Source organism: Apus apus, chromosome 20 (assembly GCF_020740795.1).
Source record: "Apus apus isolate bApuApu2 chromosome 20, bApuApu2.pri.cur, whole genome shotgun sequence".
In the NCBI taxonomy this organism is placed as follows: domain Eukaryota; kingdom Metazoa; phylum Chordata; class Aves; order Apodiformes; family Apodidae; genus Apus; species Apus apus.
The window spans coordinates 3,863,672-3,881,281 of NC_067301.1; the positions used below are offsets into that span (position 1 = coordinate 3,863,672).

General features: G+C 44.9%; 1 protein-coding gene across 1 annotated transcript in view; it reads right to left on the bottom strand.

Moving 5' to 3' along the window:
- Positions 1 to 17,610, bottom strand: part of ENO1 (enolase 1) — a 100,376-nt gene that overhangs the window by 81,786 nt on the left and 980 nt on the right. The gene's annotated exons all lie outside the window — the stretch shown is intronic.

A 17,610-nucleotide genomic window follows, 5' to 3' on the forward strand; every position in this document is an offset into this window, starting at 1 on the left:
TGCTTCCTTTAAGGTCCCAACTACCCCCACCCATTCCAACCCCATCCCCTCAAAGGTACCACTATGGAGGCAGATTCATTAACACTCAGGCCATCTGTTAGTTTTATGTGACTTTTCTCCCCCAGAAAAACATTAACATATAGATGGCAAAATTCTTGGTAAACAGGCAAAATACTCAGGTATTCCCCAAAGTACTTGCTTCCAGACCTCCTTTGCAAGACCAGATAAGCAAAAGACTTTTAGCTATCCACTTGTATTCAGCAGAGGATCCAGTTACCTTAACTGCAGCAAAGTAGCCCATTAGTGAATAGAAACATTTTATGTACAACATCAGTTACTGTGTTCTTGTATTTATTATATAAATAGTTTGTGCCCACTCAACAGGCTCTTTTACCTTGTGTCATGAACACTTCCCAGAGGATTGATCAACCACAGCTTAAACATAGCCCAAGGTGTCCACACGAACTTGACAAACCTCAATAACCTGTTTGACATCTTCCACTGCAGAAATACCTTGGTTAGCACTGAAGTTGGGAAACTCCAGCAGCAAGTGAAGGTGGAAGGCATCCAAGTGCAGTGTCAGATGTCCGAACAAGTCCCTTGATCTCAGCTAAGGGAATGCCATGCTCTGGCAGTGCTGGATTCACTGTGTGTACAAGCTCATGGTCTGTGTTAGCAGGAGTTCACGCGACAAATACCAGCTCACTCTGAGGGAGTAAGTCTGAACTAGCTGCTTCTTGTGCACCACAGTCTAAGAGTACCAAGGCACGTTTCACCTACCAACTCAAGATAACATGATTGGATTTAAGTACCTCACCACTTCACTCTTGCAGCTAGCCCTCTGCTGGAGCTTTCACTTGTAGCAACTAGAAGGACAAGGGCTGGCGACTAAGGCACCTAAACCATCTGGAACTTGAACATAAGCATAAATTCTCTGGCTGCTAGAGGAGCACGAACTGCCATCAGCTTGCTGACTTGAAAACTCGGGTACCCAACAGATACTTTCTCCCTAGGCTGTCTGCTGACCAGCCTGCTGCAGACACAGGCCTGTACATGCATACTTTGTGGACGTTAATTACAGCTAATGAGGTGGGGAGAAAGTCTCTTCAGTTGCAGAGGTGTAACCACAGAGCAAAGTGATTAGCATGAGTGAGCACACCGCTACTCAGCAAATGCTCTGGTTGCTACATTATTGGTGCTCCCACTTATCTCACAAATTATTTACCACTTTCACAGCCACGGGAAGGACCCGGGTCTTTTCTAATCCCGAGTCTAGTTTCTGTAATGTTTGAATTGTTCTTTAACTATCACATTCTGTGATCACACCTGTCAATGCTGGGCTTTCCTTCTGCCTCACATACAGAGAGTAACTGGAAAGACTGCTGAAGATCTGACAAGAGCAGAAAAGCCCTGATAAGACTGGAGTGTCTGCAGAGCTCAGTGAGCCTTCCCAAATCCCTGCATGGCTGGCAGGTTGTCAGGGATCCTGTGTGGCCCAGGCTGATGACAATGCTTATACCACACCACAACTGCTGGATGTGAAAAGAAATATAATCAGTGAAGGTGGTGGAGGGAATAACAAGTAAACGTATCAATAAGCAACTTGAGAAAGCATAGTTTGTACAAGAAGGGAGAAATACATGAAGATACAAGGAAAAACAACCTCACAGATAGTGGTCTAATACACAAGCTACCCCTGCATAACCCATGCTAATTAGCCTCCCCCATCAGTGCAGAGCAACTATCTGGTTCAGTCTCCTGTGCTGCCTCTGTCTAAATAGCAAAAAAACCCCCAAACATGACCAAAAGCTTCATCTCCCAGGAGCTCCTGGTCTCCAGGAATGTTGGCAAACTCTTCCCTGAACCATTTTGTGGGTACAATAGCATATGAACATTTCTTCTTTTTGCAGAAACAGGAAACAGAAGCAGAGCAATTAGCAGAAGGAACCATACTAATGCAAGCACAGAGCAAGGGATGATGTTCCAGGCTGTTGAGTACGTTTCCAGTGAGAACTGAAACATCTGACTGCTCAGACCGAAGTGCCTTAGTCACTCTGACAGTCTGTTTGGCCTTGCTCAGACATGTACCAGTTGCAAGATCAGGATTTTTCCTCTATAAGATTGTCTCCCTCTTGATCAGTTAGAAAGCAAAGCAAGGACACAGACCCCCAGATCTCCATCCTGCACAGGAGAGGGCATCCAGCAGCAACTGCCAGATGCAGCTACACTTCAACACAGGGACATGCTTTGCAACTGCCCTGTTAAAAAGGGCTTGTACTGCACTGACAGACACACTGAAGTTCACCAGGCTGCAAAAGCCCATTAAAGCACTTTGACACATTGTATTTCTTTTCTGCAATGCAAAAAACCTGTCCCTCTAAACTCAGTGAAAAAAATGCTGCAGAGGACAGAGCAATCACTTTATCCCTCCAAGAAGTAGACATCTCTTCAAACAGCTGTTGATCTCCTGGATTGTGTCACTCCTCCCATGTCCCACCCACTCATAGGAGCAGGGCCTGGAAGGAACATGGATACTCTGTGCATTGGGTAGTTGAACAAATAAAGAGCACCAAGCTGGCAACAGAGCTTCAGATTTGAAAAGGCAAGAAGATAAAAACATGCATGTATGCTATGGTCATAAGAGCAAAGAGTCATAAGAAACTGAAGTCATTCAGCTGGCTCCCTTGGGCTGACTTAGGGTTAGCTACAGCTCACCAAATTCATCCATCAACATTTCCACTGCTTTCTTATCAAATCTACCAGTATTTGACTTACCTCTCCAAGAAGCTGGGTCTCCATCAAGCCCTTGCACGGTTTTTCCTCTTAATGAGGGGGTAGATGCTTCAAATTCACTCATTCAACTAATCCCTCCACAGGCACAGACCAAGCCTTAGCATTTGCTCTGTCAAGAATCCAGTAGGGACTGAACTAAGAATAGAATCTTATGTGAAGGACAGAGCTTGCTAGGATTAGCTGGTGCAATTACAGGTAGCAAATCCCTGCTACTGGAAGGGTTCACCATTAAGCAGCAAGAGAAATGCCTCTTTTCTTGCTGAGGTGTTGCAGGGTTTTGTTTTTAATGACACCAAGGCTGAAGGAGCATAGAGCAGCTGAAGGCTGCATGACTGCAACCTGGCGTGCTTCTACCTCCCTCTACTGGGAAGCAGGCAGGCAGCCGACCCAGAGGGGACACCTTGTCCTGGGAACAAGGAGGTACCCTGTCCTCCTCTAACCTGAAGTGCTAGTGGAGAGACATCCCCCAGCAAGAAAGGCTCTGCTGGCACACAAGGTCACAAGGCTGCAGCGGTACAGGGAGGAAAGAGTTTCCTTCAGAGGCATCTGGGAGAAGCTCATTGCATTTCCCCCACTAGTTCACAGATTAAGACAAAGGGTCATTTTTGGTGAAGCAATTTAAGAAAACTCCTTTTTGCTGTCAGCTTCCACCCACCAAATGCCCAGACAGCAGCAGTTTTATTTCGTTGCATGCTTTGCATCTGTGGGACCAAGAGCTTTCAGCAAGAAAAGAGGTCAAGTTCAGCTGCCTCCCATACAGAGCTCCTTAGAGAGGGATGCCTAAGCATCCACCATTGCACCCCAAGAACAGCACAAGGCCAGCAGAAAACTGCCAGCTCTGTTACCCTGGCCATACTTTCTCTACCACTGCTGCAACTCCTTGATTCTTCTTGAAATGACTGCTATGGAAAGAAGTACTTTTCCTAATCCATCCTTCTCCAAACTCCCTGCCCATTCCTGCCTACTGAGAAGCAGCTTTGAACCCACAGAGATGGCACTGCACAGAGCAGTCATCAAGAACAACAACTAAAAGCTTCAGAAAACATGCACACACAGGTCTGCACATCCCTCCTGGCTACTGCTGCAGCTGCTCAGGACATGAGGAGAACACCAAAAAAAGACCATCTTTAAGTCAAGCTGCACAGACACTCAAAGGCCAGTTCCATCTTCACAGTTCAAGTGGTTGTTTCTAGATGTTCTGTCACACAAGTTGTTTACACATCTAAACACACCAACATTGTCAATAATGTGTCTATGTATTAAGAGCTTTGCTATCAGGAACACTCATCACATGTAAATCTCAGTCAGTTTGTTAAAACAGAAAGTCTGACAATAAACAACAGTTAAACACTAATATTACCAGCGCTGCCTAGCAAGAGAAGCACATTGACCACATGACCTGTTTGACTTGTGTGCTATGCAGGAATGGTCAATTTACCACTCCACATTTTTTCTGCATCCAAGGTCTCCAGCAAACTTTGCTTCTCCAATGCTACACTCTTAGTTCACTAGCACCACAGAGCACATGGAAGCTACTCTAAGCAAGTGTCCCCTCTCCTCTACCTCAATATGATGATGGTAACATAAGGGGTTAACAGGTTAAATTTGAGACACATAGTAGAAAAGCCTTACCACACCAAGAGCAAGGTGGCCTAACTCAGCTGGGCTAGCAGGTTGTGCTGCAAGGAAGTCCAGCTTGGAAGCAGCATGGCAGGTAAAGCCCCTTTACAAGCGCTCCTCAGCCGACAGTGCCAGCAGCCCTGCACCTGGACCATGGCTCCTGGGATCTTCTTCCACTCTTCACTTGCCACTTCGGGTCTAATTCTCCTAAAAAGGGCAGAACACATCATCTGTCAGGGCCTCCTGCCGGTTGCAATCTTCCTCTGCAGCAACAGTGTATTTGTTGGGAGGGAGGGGGCAAAAAAGGCCCAATGGAAAAGCTTTTGATCCTTAGGAGGTAAGACACGGGAGCTGCCCTTTATCTTTCTGCTTGTCTCAGGGTACAGCCCCGCTACCTTGCGCATCCTGCAACAACAGTCAGCCCAGGATGACCTGCACTGCATCAGCAGTTTGCCATTTCTTCTGTCTACACTTCCTTCCCACCAACCCTGCTGCTACACAATGCGCTGCATCTGTCATTTTAGTCCCCAGAACATTACACCATCCTGGCTGAGGCAACGGTCTGCAGTGGTGGCTTGTCACCCAAGCTCAGTCCACCTCCTGGAGCCTCGCCGCTCCCTCCTCACCACCATTACCTGGATGGTTACAGCAAGCCCCTGGGGACATGCCCACAGGCAGAACCACCCCTGGTTGCAACTGAAGGACATCCAGGGAAAGGACAGTGCATTCTACTCAGACGTAAGGCAACGGACTTGGCCAACTCAATTGCTAAATGACTGGGGGGAAGCAGGGCACAGGCTTGGCTGTCACAGCGCTTGCAGCAGCATCTTTCAGCGTGTGCTGTCCCCCCCTCCCCTTCCCCTGCAATGTCCTTCTTTGCTGAAGAGTTTTCAGACAGGGCTTTTGCTGCAGTGCATCAAAGAGCGGGTGACTTGCCAGCAAACCACAAAGTGCTCCCTCCTCCCCACTTCTCCCTCAGCCACCCAAGGCACACTGGCTGACACTCCATCACCAGACATGGGATGACTGCCTGTCCATAGGGCTGCACTTTTCAGGAGGAGCAGGTCTGCTTTGCACTACCCCTCCTTCAGACTCCTCCAGGTGTGCACAAGGATCCTGCTCCATTTTACCCTGTGTGCTAGAAGCACATCTATACAGATTCTCTGCAGAGCACATTTGCCTCTGCCCTGGGAAGTGCTGGTTTTACCAGCCCTAGAGGCAAGGCAGCCTTGGAGAGAGGAGCATCCCCTGGGATTCAGCCCAGTGACCAGTTTCCTCTTGCCTTGAAGCACTTCTACAAACCCTGCAAGGGAGACAGGTTGACCTCACATGTTCTGCTGCATTAACACAACAACGCCTTTTGTAAAAGAAAAGTATGTTATTCACTATATGTAGAGGTACATTTGTGTATTCCCTGGGAGAAGGTGTGTGTGGGGAAGAACTTCAGAGCCTGGAAGCTCCCCAGAAGCCAAAACACAGCATCTTAGGGATGACCTCAACCAGCATGTTCTCCCCAGTCTGACAGTGACCTTCAAAATTGAAAGTGGCTCTCCATGTTATTTCCTTTTGCTTAATCAAATTGTAAATTAATCAATCAACTCTCCACCTTTTTTTTAATGACAGGACTGGCAAAGGACTCATGCTACTTTACAATCCACCAATATTTTAAACCTAAGCATTTCACCAACAACTCAAGGTCAACAGCTAGTTCAAGTCCAATTCCATGCTTTTCTTGAATATAAAAGGCTCTTGTCTGTGGGCTTTAGGAGCAGGGACCTTATTTTTTTTTTCCCAGGACTCAACACAACTTCTGCTGCTAAACCAAGTAAAGGGCATTTTCAATAAGTGTACCCTCACTTCATTTTGTTATTTAAGACAAGAGCAAAGTACCTCCTATTCACCACAAATAAGTTTTTCCAATGCATTAAGCTTTGCCCTCCATTTATAAATGTACACAGTTATTTGCTGCAGAATATTGATGCAAATAAAACCCATTTAGATTTGCCAAAGTTTAGTTCTTCCTCACTCAGCAGTAGGGACTGTCCCTTCTCAAAAGATCAGTTGTTTGAAAAGCAGGGAAATGGCACAAGAAGGGTAGTCGAAAGGCAGCCCCACTGCAGCTCAGCTCTCCCAGCATAATTAGAAATTCAAAAGGCTGAGCTGGAAAAATTACATCTTCAGGACATTTCTACCCAAGCATAGAAGTAGGAGGAAAAACATTAAGATTCCTGGCACATGGGAATTCTTGTGTTCACACATCAGACAGGAGTAGGCAAAAAATTTACAGCAGTTGGTCAGGCTCTTCAATACATTGGTGCATCACATCACACAACTGAGACAGCCAATTTCCCCCACTCCTGGCACTCCTGATCACCCAGGATTCTGCAGTGAAAGAGCCAACTGGAAGAATCTGCAGAGGTTCTGCAAGAGGCAGCCTCTCTCCCTTGCTCCAATGTCTCGGGCCCATGGGACAACAGAAAAAACTGTTAAACACTTGACAACATTCAGGAAAGGAAAATAGCAAAAACAGGCATTACCAATCACCCTCCAGCTGGGGTCCAGTAGCAATTTTTAAAGTTCCCCTTTAAGGGACCCTTCCTCACATCACTTCTGTATTTCTTCACTCCCAACAGACCTCTTGGAGGAAAGATATTTGCTGCAGTGCTAGGTAATACCCATAGAGTATGTAATTCATTAGGGGCAGGGAAGAGGCACATATTAGCTGGAAGCAAGCTACATCCCTACAGCCTGGCATGCAGCTTGCTGTTGCACTGCACTAGCCTTAGCAGCACCAAAGGCAATAATTAAAACAAACTGTAGACATATCAAATATTTCAAGAATAGGTGCCTTTTGCAGTGGGGCATCAGGCACAGAATCCATGACCTTCTCCAAAAATACATGCTGACATTTGACCCAATCTTTCTTAACCATTTCTGTACCAGCCACTGGAAATAGATATTGAGAAGTCAATAGCAACAAGCAAACCACAATTTAAGTCCCACTCATTAAAAATGCAGTGAAGCAGAGTCATCTGAGGCTCTGGTAGCGGTGCTGGCTATAACCACAAAGAATTTGGTGTGGCATCTCTGTACAAGCTCATGAGCCCTGAGGACAGGCACTAGGAATAAAGTTCCTTACATTTTACAAGACTAGTCCTTTCTCAAGACACCTTACTCTTATAAAAATACCCCAGGCAGCTCAAAGTGCTAAAACTCACTGCAGAAACAATATGGCAGCCAGGAAAAGGCTTTCCAGATCAGAGGTAGGCATTAAAGGAAGAAAACTGCTGAAATGTGGTCTTTGACCAGGCACAGCAAAGTCTACATTTCAGAGGCACTGGCTCTATGCACTCAAGCTCTTCACTACACTGACACATTCTGTTCCCACTCCCAGGATGTCTACCCCATCAGGTTGCTGCAGGCACAGCACAGAAGTTTAAGGTGATGGTGGTATGAACTCCAGTTAAAATTTAACATGTCCAGAGGATGCTTTCCTAGGGTACAAATCAAGAACTGCTGGGGCAGCACAGGATGTAAGAGGGTAGAGAGGATCAAGTACGTGCTCCATCCCCTAACCTCTGCACTCTGATGTTTTGTCTTTTGCAACTGGAGGGTTCTTTGCCCCTAATTTCCTTACAGTAACATGAAATACTTGAGCTGAATAGGACATGATCAATATGATGGTTCTTCAATAGAGGGGCTGCTCTTTGAAATGCACAAGTCTCTGATTTGGCTCATTTTTGTCCTCTGTAACCATTCTTATTTTCTATATCTGGTAAACAATCATCTTGCCAGCTTTTCAAGGAGATATGAAGAAAGCCCTTTCAAGAGGCTCTCAAGCCCACTTCTAGAAAGCCTAACTCCAGAGAGCATGGCTGCTTCCCTGCAGTTCCCATGCTTTCACCACTTGTATCACCTTTGGACAAGTCTGTTCTTCAGTTCAATTTTAGAGCAGCTGTTTTCTATTCATAAGGCAGAGACCAATATGCTTTTACACTGATTATCCTGCCACAATGCCCCTATGCTGAAACACCCTGCCACATTCATTACCCCTTGGTGTTTGACGTCAAGCCTGCTGTTAGCTCACTACTTTTGTTTCTATCCTACCAGTTAGAGTGGTTCTCCATAAATGCCACAACCTCATGCATAAGTACTTTAAAAATGAAATTAAGTATCTTTGCTCATTAATATGATGTAAGGAAAAGAGAAGTAACATAGTGTTACTGGGCTGCATAAATTCTGCATCACACGCATCAGAGCTTCAGTTCCTTTAATTTGGGATTTACATCATGCAGAATTCAAGGTTTTATCCTTATGTCTATGACTTCTTGTGTCTTCAAGACTTGGGGCCAGAGATCTCCACTGGAAGATCTGAAAGTTTAACTGAATTTAAAAGAATGACTTTGCAGCTGAGGGCGCCCAGGAGCTTGCCTCTACCATCAGCTTGTGTGGTATGACCTTGAGAGATGAGGCTTCAGTCCCAGCTCCCCTCCCCTCTGTGCTGAGGGTAACTCCTACCTTTCCTACAGATCTGACTTTTCTTAGTCCTTGTGCAAGCACACAGTAAAAACCCCACCACAATTACAGACTTAATCAGTGTAAACATGCACTACTACTCTCAAATAAAGTTGCAGGGACAAGTAATTGCCTCAGCCTCAGTGGGGACAAGAACACCCTTCCTGGTGTCAAGAGACATCACTAAAATAGGGAAGTCAAATATTTAATCATTTCAGATGTTGCTAATATCTTCCAGCACCGACAAAGATCTAACTTGGTATATGCTGCAAGAACTGACTGCTGAGTAGCTCTCCCCTCTCCCCTTGCCCCCAGACACCTGAAATCTGTATCTAGAGGGGTTTCACCACAGCTCACTGCACTGCTATTTCAACAGAATTGATACTTGCCAAACTGCATTTTTTCTCTTGCCCCATGCATTCATACAGTTACCAAGACTCTGGAATTGGTAAAATGCTACATTTCAATTAAAACAGATATTTTTATGCTAGGAGAATGCAAGTTGCTAGCAGACGTTTACGTCCAAGCATTTTTTTTTAATATTATTTGTCGTTAAAAATTCACTCCTCATGCCATCAACAAATCGTGTCCAGACTGCACATTTCTCCAGAAAATGCAAGTTCAACTTCCGTAGAAAAAGGCTGTGCTAGCACATCTCCAATGCAAATTCAACTTTTGATGGCTGTAGAAAGGTATTAATGCTTGGACGTCATGAGACCACTTCTCTTAGATGCATAAAACACTTTTTAAGCTCAGTTCAGCAAATACAAGGACATGGTCGTGTGGGAAAAGGGTGCTGAAGCTGATGTCTGAGTTTGGACAGCTCAGGAAATAACTGGGTTGTTTATTATTTTATTTTTTTTAAGCGATTGCTTAAATATCAAATGTAAAGGCAAGTCAGTTGGGACTGCAAAAAACCCGATTCCAACTGGCAGCACCGGAGAGCTCAGGACGAGCAGGAAAAGGGGAATCCCTGGCTAAGGCTGCTGCTTTGCAGATCACTTGAAGGAGAAAAGCTCTGGCACTACTGCACTCTTAAAGCTGCAGCGTCCAATTTCTCCTTCCCTCTCCTGCATCCTGCCACGAAACCCCCGGTTTCTTCGCGGGGGTGACAGGGAGAGAGAGTGGGGAGACAAGCTGAGGAGTGTCAAGGAAGGGGGAAAGGAGGGGAGATGCAGGAAGTTTCCTTTCCTGAAGTACTGCAGCAAGTCTGTGCGTCCTGCTGCACTCCTGCAAAGCTCTGCAGCCCAGCACAGGGCTCGGACTGCAGCACAACTGCACCAGCCTCCAGGCACTCAGAGCCCAGCACCCAGCCTGGGAAATCGGCAGCAGAGACCATGCAAAATCAAAGCTCCTGGCAAGTAATTATAACGGGTTTAGCGCTGGTTGTGAGTTTGGTTTTGTGGGGTTTTTTGGGTGCTTTTGTTGGTTTTGTTTTAAGAAAGCAGATTAAAAAAAAAAAAGATCTCACTGATTCAGCCTCTCTCATGTTGGTCTGAAAGAAAATTAAAAAGGCAAAAAGGAAACGAACTGAATGAAGTTTAATTAGCAAGCACATACCAGAAGTTTCTTTTAAATCTTTTATCAATGATAAAAGACAACCCTGCCGGAGGAAGGACCACAGCCTCTTTAAAATGCCTCCCTTCCTAAAAGAGCATGCAAAGGAAAGCGCTGCCATTAAAGCAGGTTAGGAAACCCCCCCTCCAGCAGAAGTTCTCTCTTCTTACCCCAAATCCACTCTGTCGAGCTCTGCTTTCTCAGAGATGTAGCGTTGTCTAGAGCAGCAAAAGTTGCAGACAGCTTCTCCTGCGAGGGAGGCAGGACCTGGCATAAGTAGTGTCAGACGGGTCCTTGCACTGGAGCGATGCCGGGAGAGCCCGGAGCTGTTCAGACGAGCAAGGAAAAAAAAGGGGGGAGGGGGAGTTAAAAAGTCTTAAATCCCTGACACTGCAAGAACCCTGATCCTATAGGATTGTCTAAAAAGCAAGCGTTCGCTCTCGGTACCGCCGTGTTTCCTGACAAGGTGGAGACTGAGCCGTTTCATCCCCTGCCGGGGGTGCTCACCTGGGGATGCTGCTCTTGCAGGAGGAAAAATAAAAAGCAAATCGGACATCTGCAGGAGCCTCTCAACCATCCTCTGCTCCAACCTGAGCTAGTTTAAACTTAGGCTGCAAGCTAGAACTCGAGCCAGCCGTGGCTTCTCAGGCAAACAAGAGCTGGGAGGATGCAGGGACACTGGTCCTAACTCCAATCAGGAAGGAAGGGGGATGACAGAAAGAACACAAATCTCATTCTCCTTGATGTTGCTCACACTAGTCCTAACTATATCAAGAATTCAGAGAGAATCAGCAGGCATAAATATTAAATTTGGGGGAAAAAAACCAACACACACCAAAAAAGCTCACACCTTCCATATTTAACAGGTCCCATTTTTTTTCCTGATACACAGAACAGTGTAAAGACTGAGCTAAAGAGCTATCACTAACTTCAGCAAAACTGAAACTCAGGCCTGGGAAAGCTTTGGCCCTGTGTCCATTAATTTCCTGCCTCTTGCTGGTTTGACAGAAAGCAGAATTTATCCCTCAGCTCTTCCACTGATGGAGCTATTGGAAGGCTGTAGCTAACAAAGCTGTGCAGACCCCTGCATTTCATGGTTGATTCAGCCCGTTTTCACAGCAGATTCAATGAGCAGAGACAACAAACACCAGGTCATTTTCCTTCAGTTTCATGGAAGTGAGTCAGCACCACAGAACAAAAGAACTAGTGTCCAGAGAAGATACTTCACTTTCCACCCTGGAGTTACCAATTACTAATGATTTCTGGTTCTGACATTCTAGTCTCCAGTGCTGAGACTGAGGAAGAGGAACCCAGTTTAAGCTCAAGGCTATTGAAGGATGTTGTTGGGGACCACTGAACCAGGCAGGATATAAAAGATGTGGGCAAGAGCTCTACAGCAAACTGGTTCTGGAACAGTTGCAGAGTGGTAGTTTTGAAATACGTGAATTTTTCATCCACATACTTCAATGCACCACAGAAAAATGCCAAGTGTACACCAGGGTCAGTCTAAATTTATTATTGCCTTTTGTTACCACCCTTGAAAGCTTTTAGATCAGGTTTTCAGATGTGCTGATTATCCGGATTCAAGAGAGTCCTGGCACCAGCTGGAAAGCCTTTTCCTTCCTTTTCACCTTCATTGCCTTTCCATTTGGTGATTAATTTTTTTGACTGACCACTTATACCTACCTGTGAGTTGCATAACCCAAAGCCACCAGATACCTGTTCTTTGCCAGGTGAGGTGCAGTATATGCAGCCAGGGATCTGCTTCCAGCATGCCAGGCACTGCCACCTGCCCAGCAGAGGTCTAGCTCAGGACTGGGTGGCTTTTTACTACTTTATACCTGTTGCAGTAGATAGGATAGTGAATTCTTCCTGGTTTTACAACACCACAGGAAAGCTGAGACACAAGGCTGGGTATTCACCTTGGTATTTATGGTTATTTGTGCCTTGCTACCAGCACTGTACTGCTGCAGCTACTGCCCAGCAGAGTTAGAATTAACAGGCAGGATATTCTCAGTGTAAGAAAGCCCACTGCATCTGCAGGCCTTCAGTGACACCTCAAGGTAGGCTAAAACCAGCAGCGAGACTCCTCTGAATGTCAAAATATTGTAGTGAGACTTTATACATCTTTGCCAAGGCTTTGAAAACATTGATTTACTGAAGTGTTTCACAATACTTCAAAGCCACTCACCTTACAAAACAGGAACACAGAGTTAATCTGTAGTAGATGAGGTGAGAAAGAGCAGCACTTGCCTGGAAAGAAGCTGGGGTGCTCAGCCTGGGTGCAGCACGCCAAGGAATGCACCGAGCAACACCGACCATCCCAAACTCTGCACCAATTTGCTGCAGCAACACAGTCCATTAATAGTAACACGGTTATGCCTCTTGGTGCATTTCCCTTTGTTACAGGAGAATATGTTACCATGTAGGACTTTGTTCTCCAACTTGATTAGCCTAGTCTTAATGTGGCATCAAGATAAGGGCAGAGGTTATATTTTAAACTTGACTTTCCCATTCAGCTGTCGGATGCTCAGAGCAAATCTTTGACTTCCCTCAGCTCTATTCATGCAGTTCAGCTGCTCTAGAGTGCAGCAGCCCTGGGGTGATCAGCTTTCTGACATGAGGTGAACACAGCTCTGCTGCAGTATTACGACATCAGGTACTGCTTAGGCCACTAGTGATATCAGAAGATAAAGGTGGGTGGCAGATAGTGGTCTTGCTTTTATTACAGTGTCCAAAATTTCTTGCATAGAAGAAATAATCCTACCACAATGGTTAAACCTGTATCACTCAATCAGAGTTCCATATAAAGGAGGACCCTGGCATTCCATGTTGCATTGTTCACTCAGAATGATAAAAAACTGGGACTGAAGATGTGAAAAATCAATCAAGGCAAGAGCCAAGATTTTCCTAGACTAGGAAGCCCCCAAGTATTTGAAGTTGTTTTTTTTTCCCCACAAGTGTGCTATTTATATACTACTTATTTTGTTGCTGATCTTTTTCTTAATCTAGGACAATATGTCCAGCACTGATTAATCAGGAAACTGATGACCAGCACAACATCCATTAGTAACTTCAGAAGATCAGTGTGTCAGTCTTCACCAATCAGTATTTATCTAAGTAACTATTAAACTTCAATCAAGTTTGGGGAACTTCAGGCAGCTCAGTGATCCCAGTACTCCCTACATGCCAGGCATCTGCCCATTTTTTACACCACAAGGCAAGAGAAGTCATTTCTTACTTACCCAGCCCCAAAGAGTTTGGAGAAAGCTACCATTGTTCAGTGGACAAAGTACTGCCACAGCACAGCTGAGCCCTCAGACACCTGCTGTTCCAGTTCCTGAGCACTCCAAAAGCTGGCAGAACCAGCCAGCAACACAAGAAGTTACCTGCCTTCTGCTTCTTTCTGAAGTAAATTAACCAATTATAATACAGACTCTGAACTGCTGAAGCTCTGAACAAGTTGGATCACACCGAGTACAGCTCACATTAGACAACAAACATGGAGAGATAATTAACACTCAGGGCAGAGAGGAGGGAATCACTTAATCTCTGAACTACCTTTGCTTATCTTGAGCAGGCAGACTTTAGTCCATCTCCACATATTATGTCTACAACAACAGGAATCAGCAGTTGCTTTATGATTTGCTTTGGTTTTGTTTTTTTCTCAAATAGGGTGAGTTATTCTTTTAGATAATCCACACATAGATCTTCAGGAGCCACAAGTAATGTCTTCAGCTACTGAAAGCTAAGCAAAGCTGCCTAGCTTTCTTTGTTCTCATGCTAGAGGAAGATATAATTTCCCCACTTTACAAAGAAGAGACAGAATGTTTAGCCTATAACTTCCATTTCCTTCCTCATTTATCCCAAGACCAAGCAGGGGACTGAAGGCAGCTTGTCCCAGTGCTGGGGAAGATGCCAGCGCTTTAATCTACTGATCATCTGATGAGAACATCACTTTGTAAAAACAAAAAAGATTAAGTAGGTACAGATTACTTGATTGATCAGTTCTGTTTTGATTCAGGGAGAGTAATTGGTGAAGACTGGCTCTCCTCCTCCCCACCCTCAGCTCCTTTCCCCTTGTCACTGCCTTTATGGAGTATTCGTGTTGCAGCTGCATCCCTGCTGCTGAGGGATGGCAGACTGCATCAGTACTGCAGCATTGCTGCTGAAAGACTCATCTAGTCTTGGTGACAGAGCTTTACATTGAGGCATTAAGTCATGTCTCAGCCCCGTGGCTGGCTGGGGCTAGCAGCAGGGAGGTAATTGAATTACCTAGTAATGCTGTTGGCTCAAGCTGCACAGCAAGTCAGCTCCGATACGACACTTTCTTGCCCCCTCAGGGTGCATACCTGCCAGGCATTCACTGGACATGATTTCCACAGCTTGAAAAGCTACTGTTTAAAAAGCAAAGTCGAGAAACAATAGACACAGAAACTCTTAAGAGGCAGTATTACTCTAATGCTCTCTCACCTTGGAGTGTCTTGGCTTTACTTTGATGCTAAGCTCTTTAAGAGCCAAGCTGTCCAGACAGAACATCAGAGCAGTCAGGTCTTGGGACCATCACCTGCCATGGCTGCAACAGGGCTCCCGTGCAGATCAGCTTTCCAGCCTCTAAACACTGTTTGTCTATATGCACAGAGATGCCATTGTTCAACACCCAACAGGCAAAAGTATTTAAACCTAAACTTCTTAAGCTGGATTGCAGATTTGCCTCTTTCAGGCCTATTCAAGGCTTTACCACAAACCATCCTCCGGCACAACTACAGCTCCAGAACTCATTAAGTGCCCAAGTCATTGACTTGCCCCAACAGCCATAACAAAGGCTCCCTTTCTTACTCTGTCCCACACCAGTTTATGAACTACTGTTACAGTTTTTACAGTCTAGTCTTCCAGAAGCCACAAGACAGTAATTTTATGTTCTACCAAGAACGCCAGCTGCTCACTGCTGCATCAGAGCAGAAGTTAACAGCCTTACTCAAAGTCATGTGAAATTTATAGTATAAAAGTTCAGAGCTTTCCTGGAAGCTTGTATCCCCAACACAAGCACTGACTAAGCTCCACCAGGCTCTGCAGCACCATAGCCAAGCAAGGCTCCCAGCTCATGGAACAACACACAGAAACAGGAACGACAAAGCATCCTCAGAGATTTCTCAGTCATTTTCAGCCTCATCTATAGACCATTAGTAATAGATGCCTTTTGAAGAAACTTTAAAGAAATAAATTTGGCAGATATCAGGCACATTTCTTCTAGATTACTCTACTTAAACACACCTTACCTCTTCAGAGCAGTACAAACCCCACCCTGGCTCAATTTCAGCTCTCCACACATTCAGACTAGTTTGTGAACCCAACATCAAAGGGAAACAACTCCAATTGCATTAAACTCATGTCTCATGTTGCTTTCCCCACTCCAAGCTAAAGAAACACTTGCTCTAGAACAGGTTTCTATGGCTATGCCAAAACACAGTCTTTACCCAGGATTTGAGCCCCTCAACTAGAAAGCTGCTCTCTTCAGCTTCTCCCTCTGAAGCACCATCTTTAAACAGCAACCAAAACAGCTCTTTTTCCTACAGAACTTTTATTTGCTTGTAAAACACCTGGCTCCTTAATGACCCTTCCCTTGCTAACTACCTTTTATTCCTTTATTGGCGTCACATGTCCCATCTGTCACACTGGACCTATTTCCCTTAAAGGAGCAAGCAACTGAATGAGTCTGAAAAGGCACTGAAAACAGCACACTTTTTCTGACAGAAGCACATTCTGATCCAAACCATCATCCTGATAAAAATCTTGCTTGCCCCAAATTATGAGATGTTAGAGCTCCTTAGTGAAACAGCCGAGTTATTTTTAACATGGTCAAAAAACCTATTTTATCTTCTGACCTTCAGCTCAGAAATAGCTGCACCATTTTTTTTTTTTTCTCAGAGACTTCCAAAAAATTACTGCACAGAGTGAACCCCCCCTACAATTTCAGCGTCAATATTTAAAGTTTGGTATCCTATAGAACTAGCTGAAAACATGGTCACTCAACAGAGGATGTTAAACTGCAACTACTCCCAACTTTCAGCTCAATCTATAATAATAACAGGCTCAAGTGACCAGGGTCTCAGCTGTTCATCTCATTCAATGTGCCAGGAATATGCAGCAGGGAGATCTGCACTTTAATGATTTCTGCTAAAGTAGATGGCAATTCCTCTTTTTCTTCCAGAACAGAAAGCAGACTGTAACAGGGGACTCCCATTTACCTCTTCTCCCAGGCTGTTGTATCCACCCAGACCCAGAGCAGCTGCTGAGAGCTAAGCAAGCTTTGTCACCAGGTCATTAGTGAGTTAAATACATAGCTATGGGATATAGCACTGATTCCCTTAAGCTTCTAGCTAAATTTACTGTGTAGTAATATCACACAGAGTAGTAAGGGGAGGTCTCTGGAGCTGGATTATTTGTCCAGCTGGCTCTTTCAGCTGAGTTATTTACCCCCTCACCAAGTTTAATTTGTAAATTTCATCACCTGACTTATGCTTGTGATCTACCCTCTGCTGGGATGCAGAAACAGGACCACTGTGAGAGGCATTCAGCCCTTGCTCAACCCAAAGCTGCATTAGTAACATGGTTGGAATCATAAAGCCATGTGTAATGGGAAGCAGGGCAGTCTGCAGCCTCCCTCCTCCCTAGTTTGGACCAGGATCTCCCAAACCTTGGTGCTGACACTGTGTCACTCTGACACCCTTGCAATACCATACAGGGTCTTTTTGAGATCAGGCACATATGCTGATGAAAGAACCTCCAGACAGAAGGTTACAGCATCAATAAATTCTCTTGTAAATATAATTCAAATACAATACAAACTTCATCTTTTATATAATAAAATTGCTACGTTACCAGTCAGAGCAGCAAGGTACCCCAGTTCTACTCACACTTCTGCCCAGATAACTCAGTTTCCCCATTTGTAAAGTAGTTGTGGTAAAATGCACCTACTTGTGTAAAATAATTTGAGGCCTTTGAGTGAAAATGATAATAGGAAATGTGTTTAGTTTTGCTATATAACATAATGCCACTAACTACTGGATACAGTTACAGGTCTTTAACTAAGTTTGCCTTACAACTCCTTGTTATTACCACACA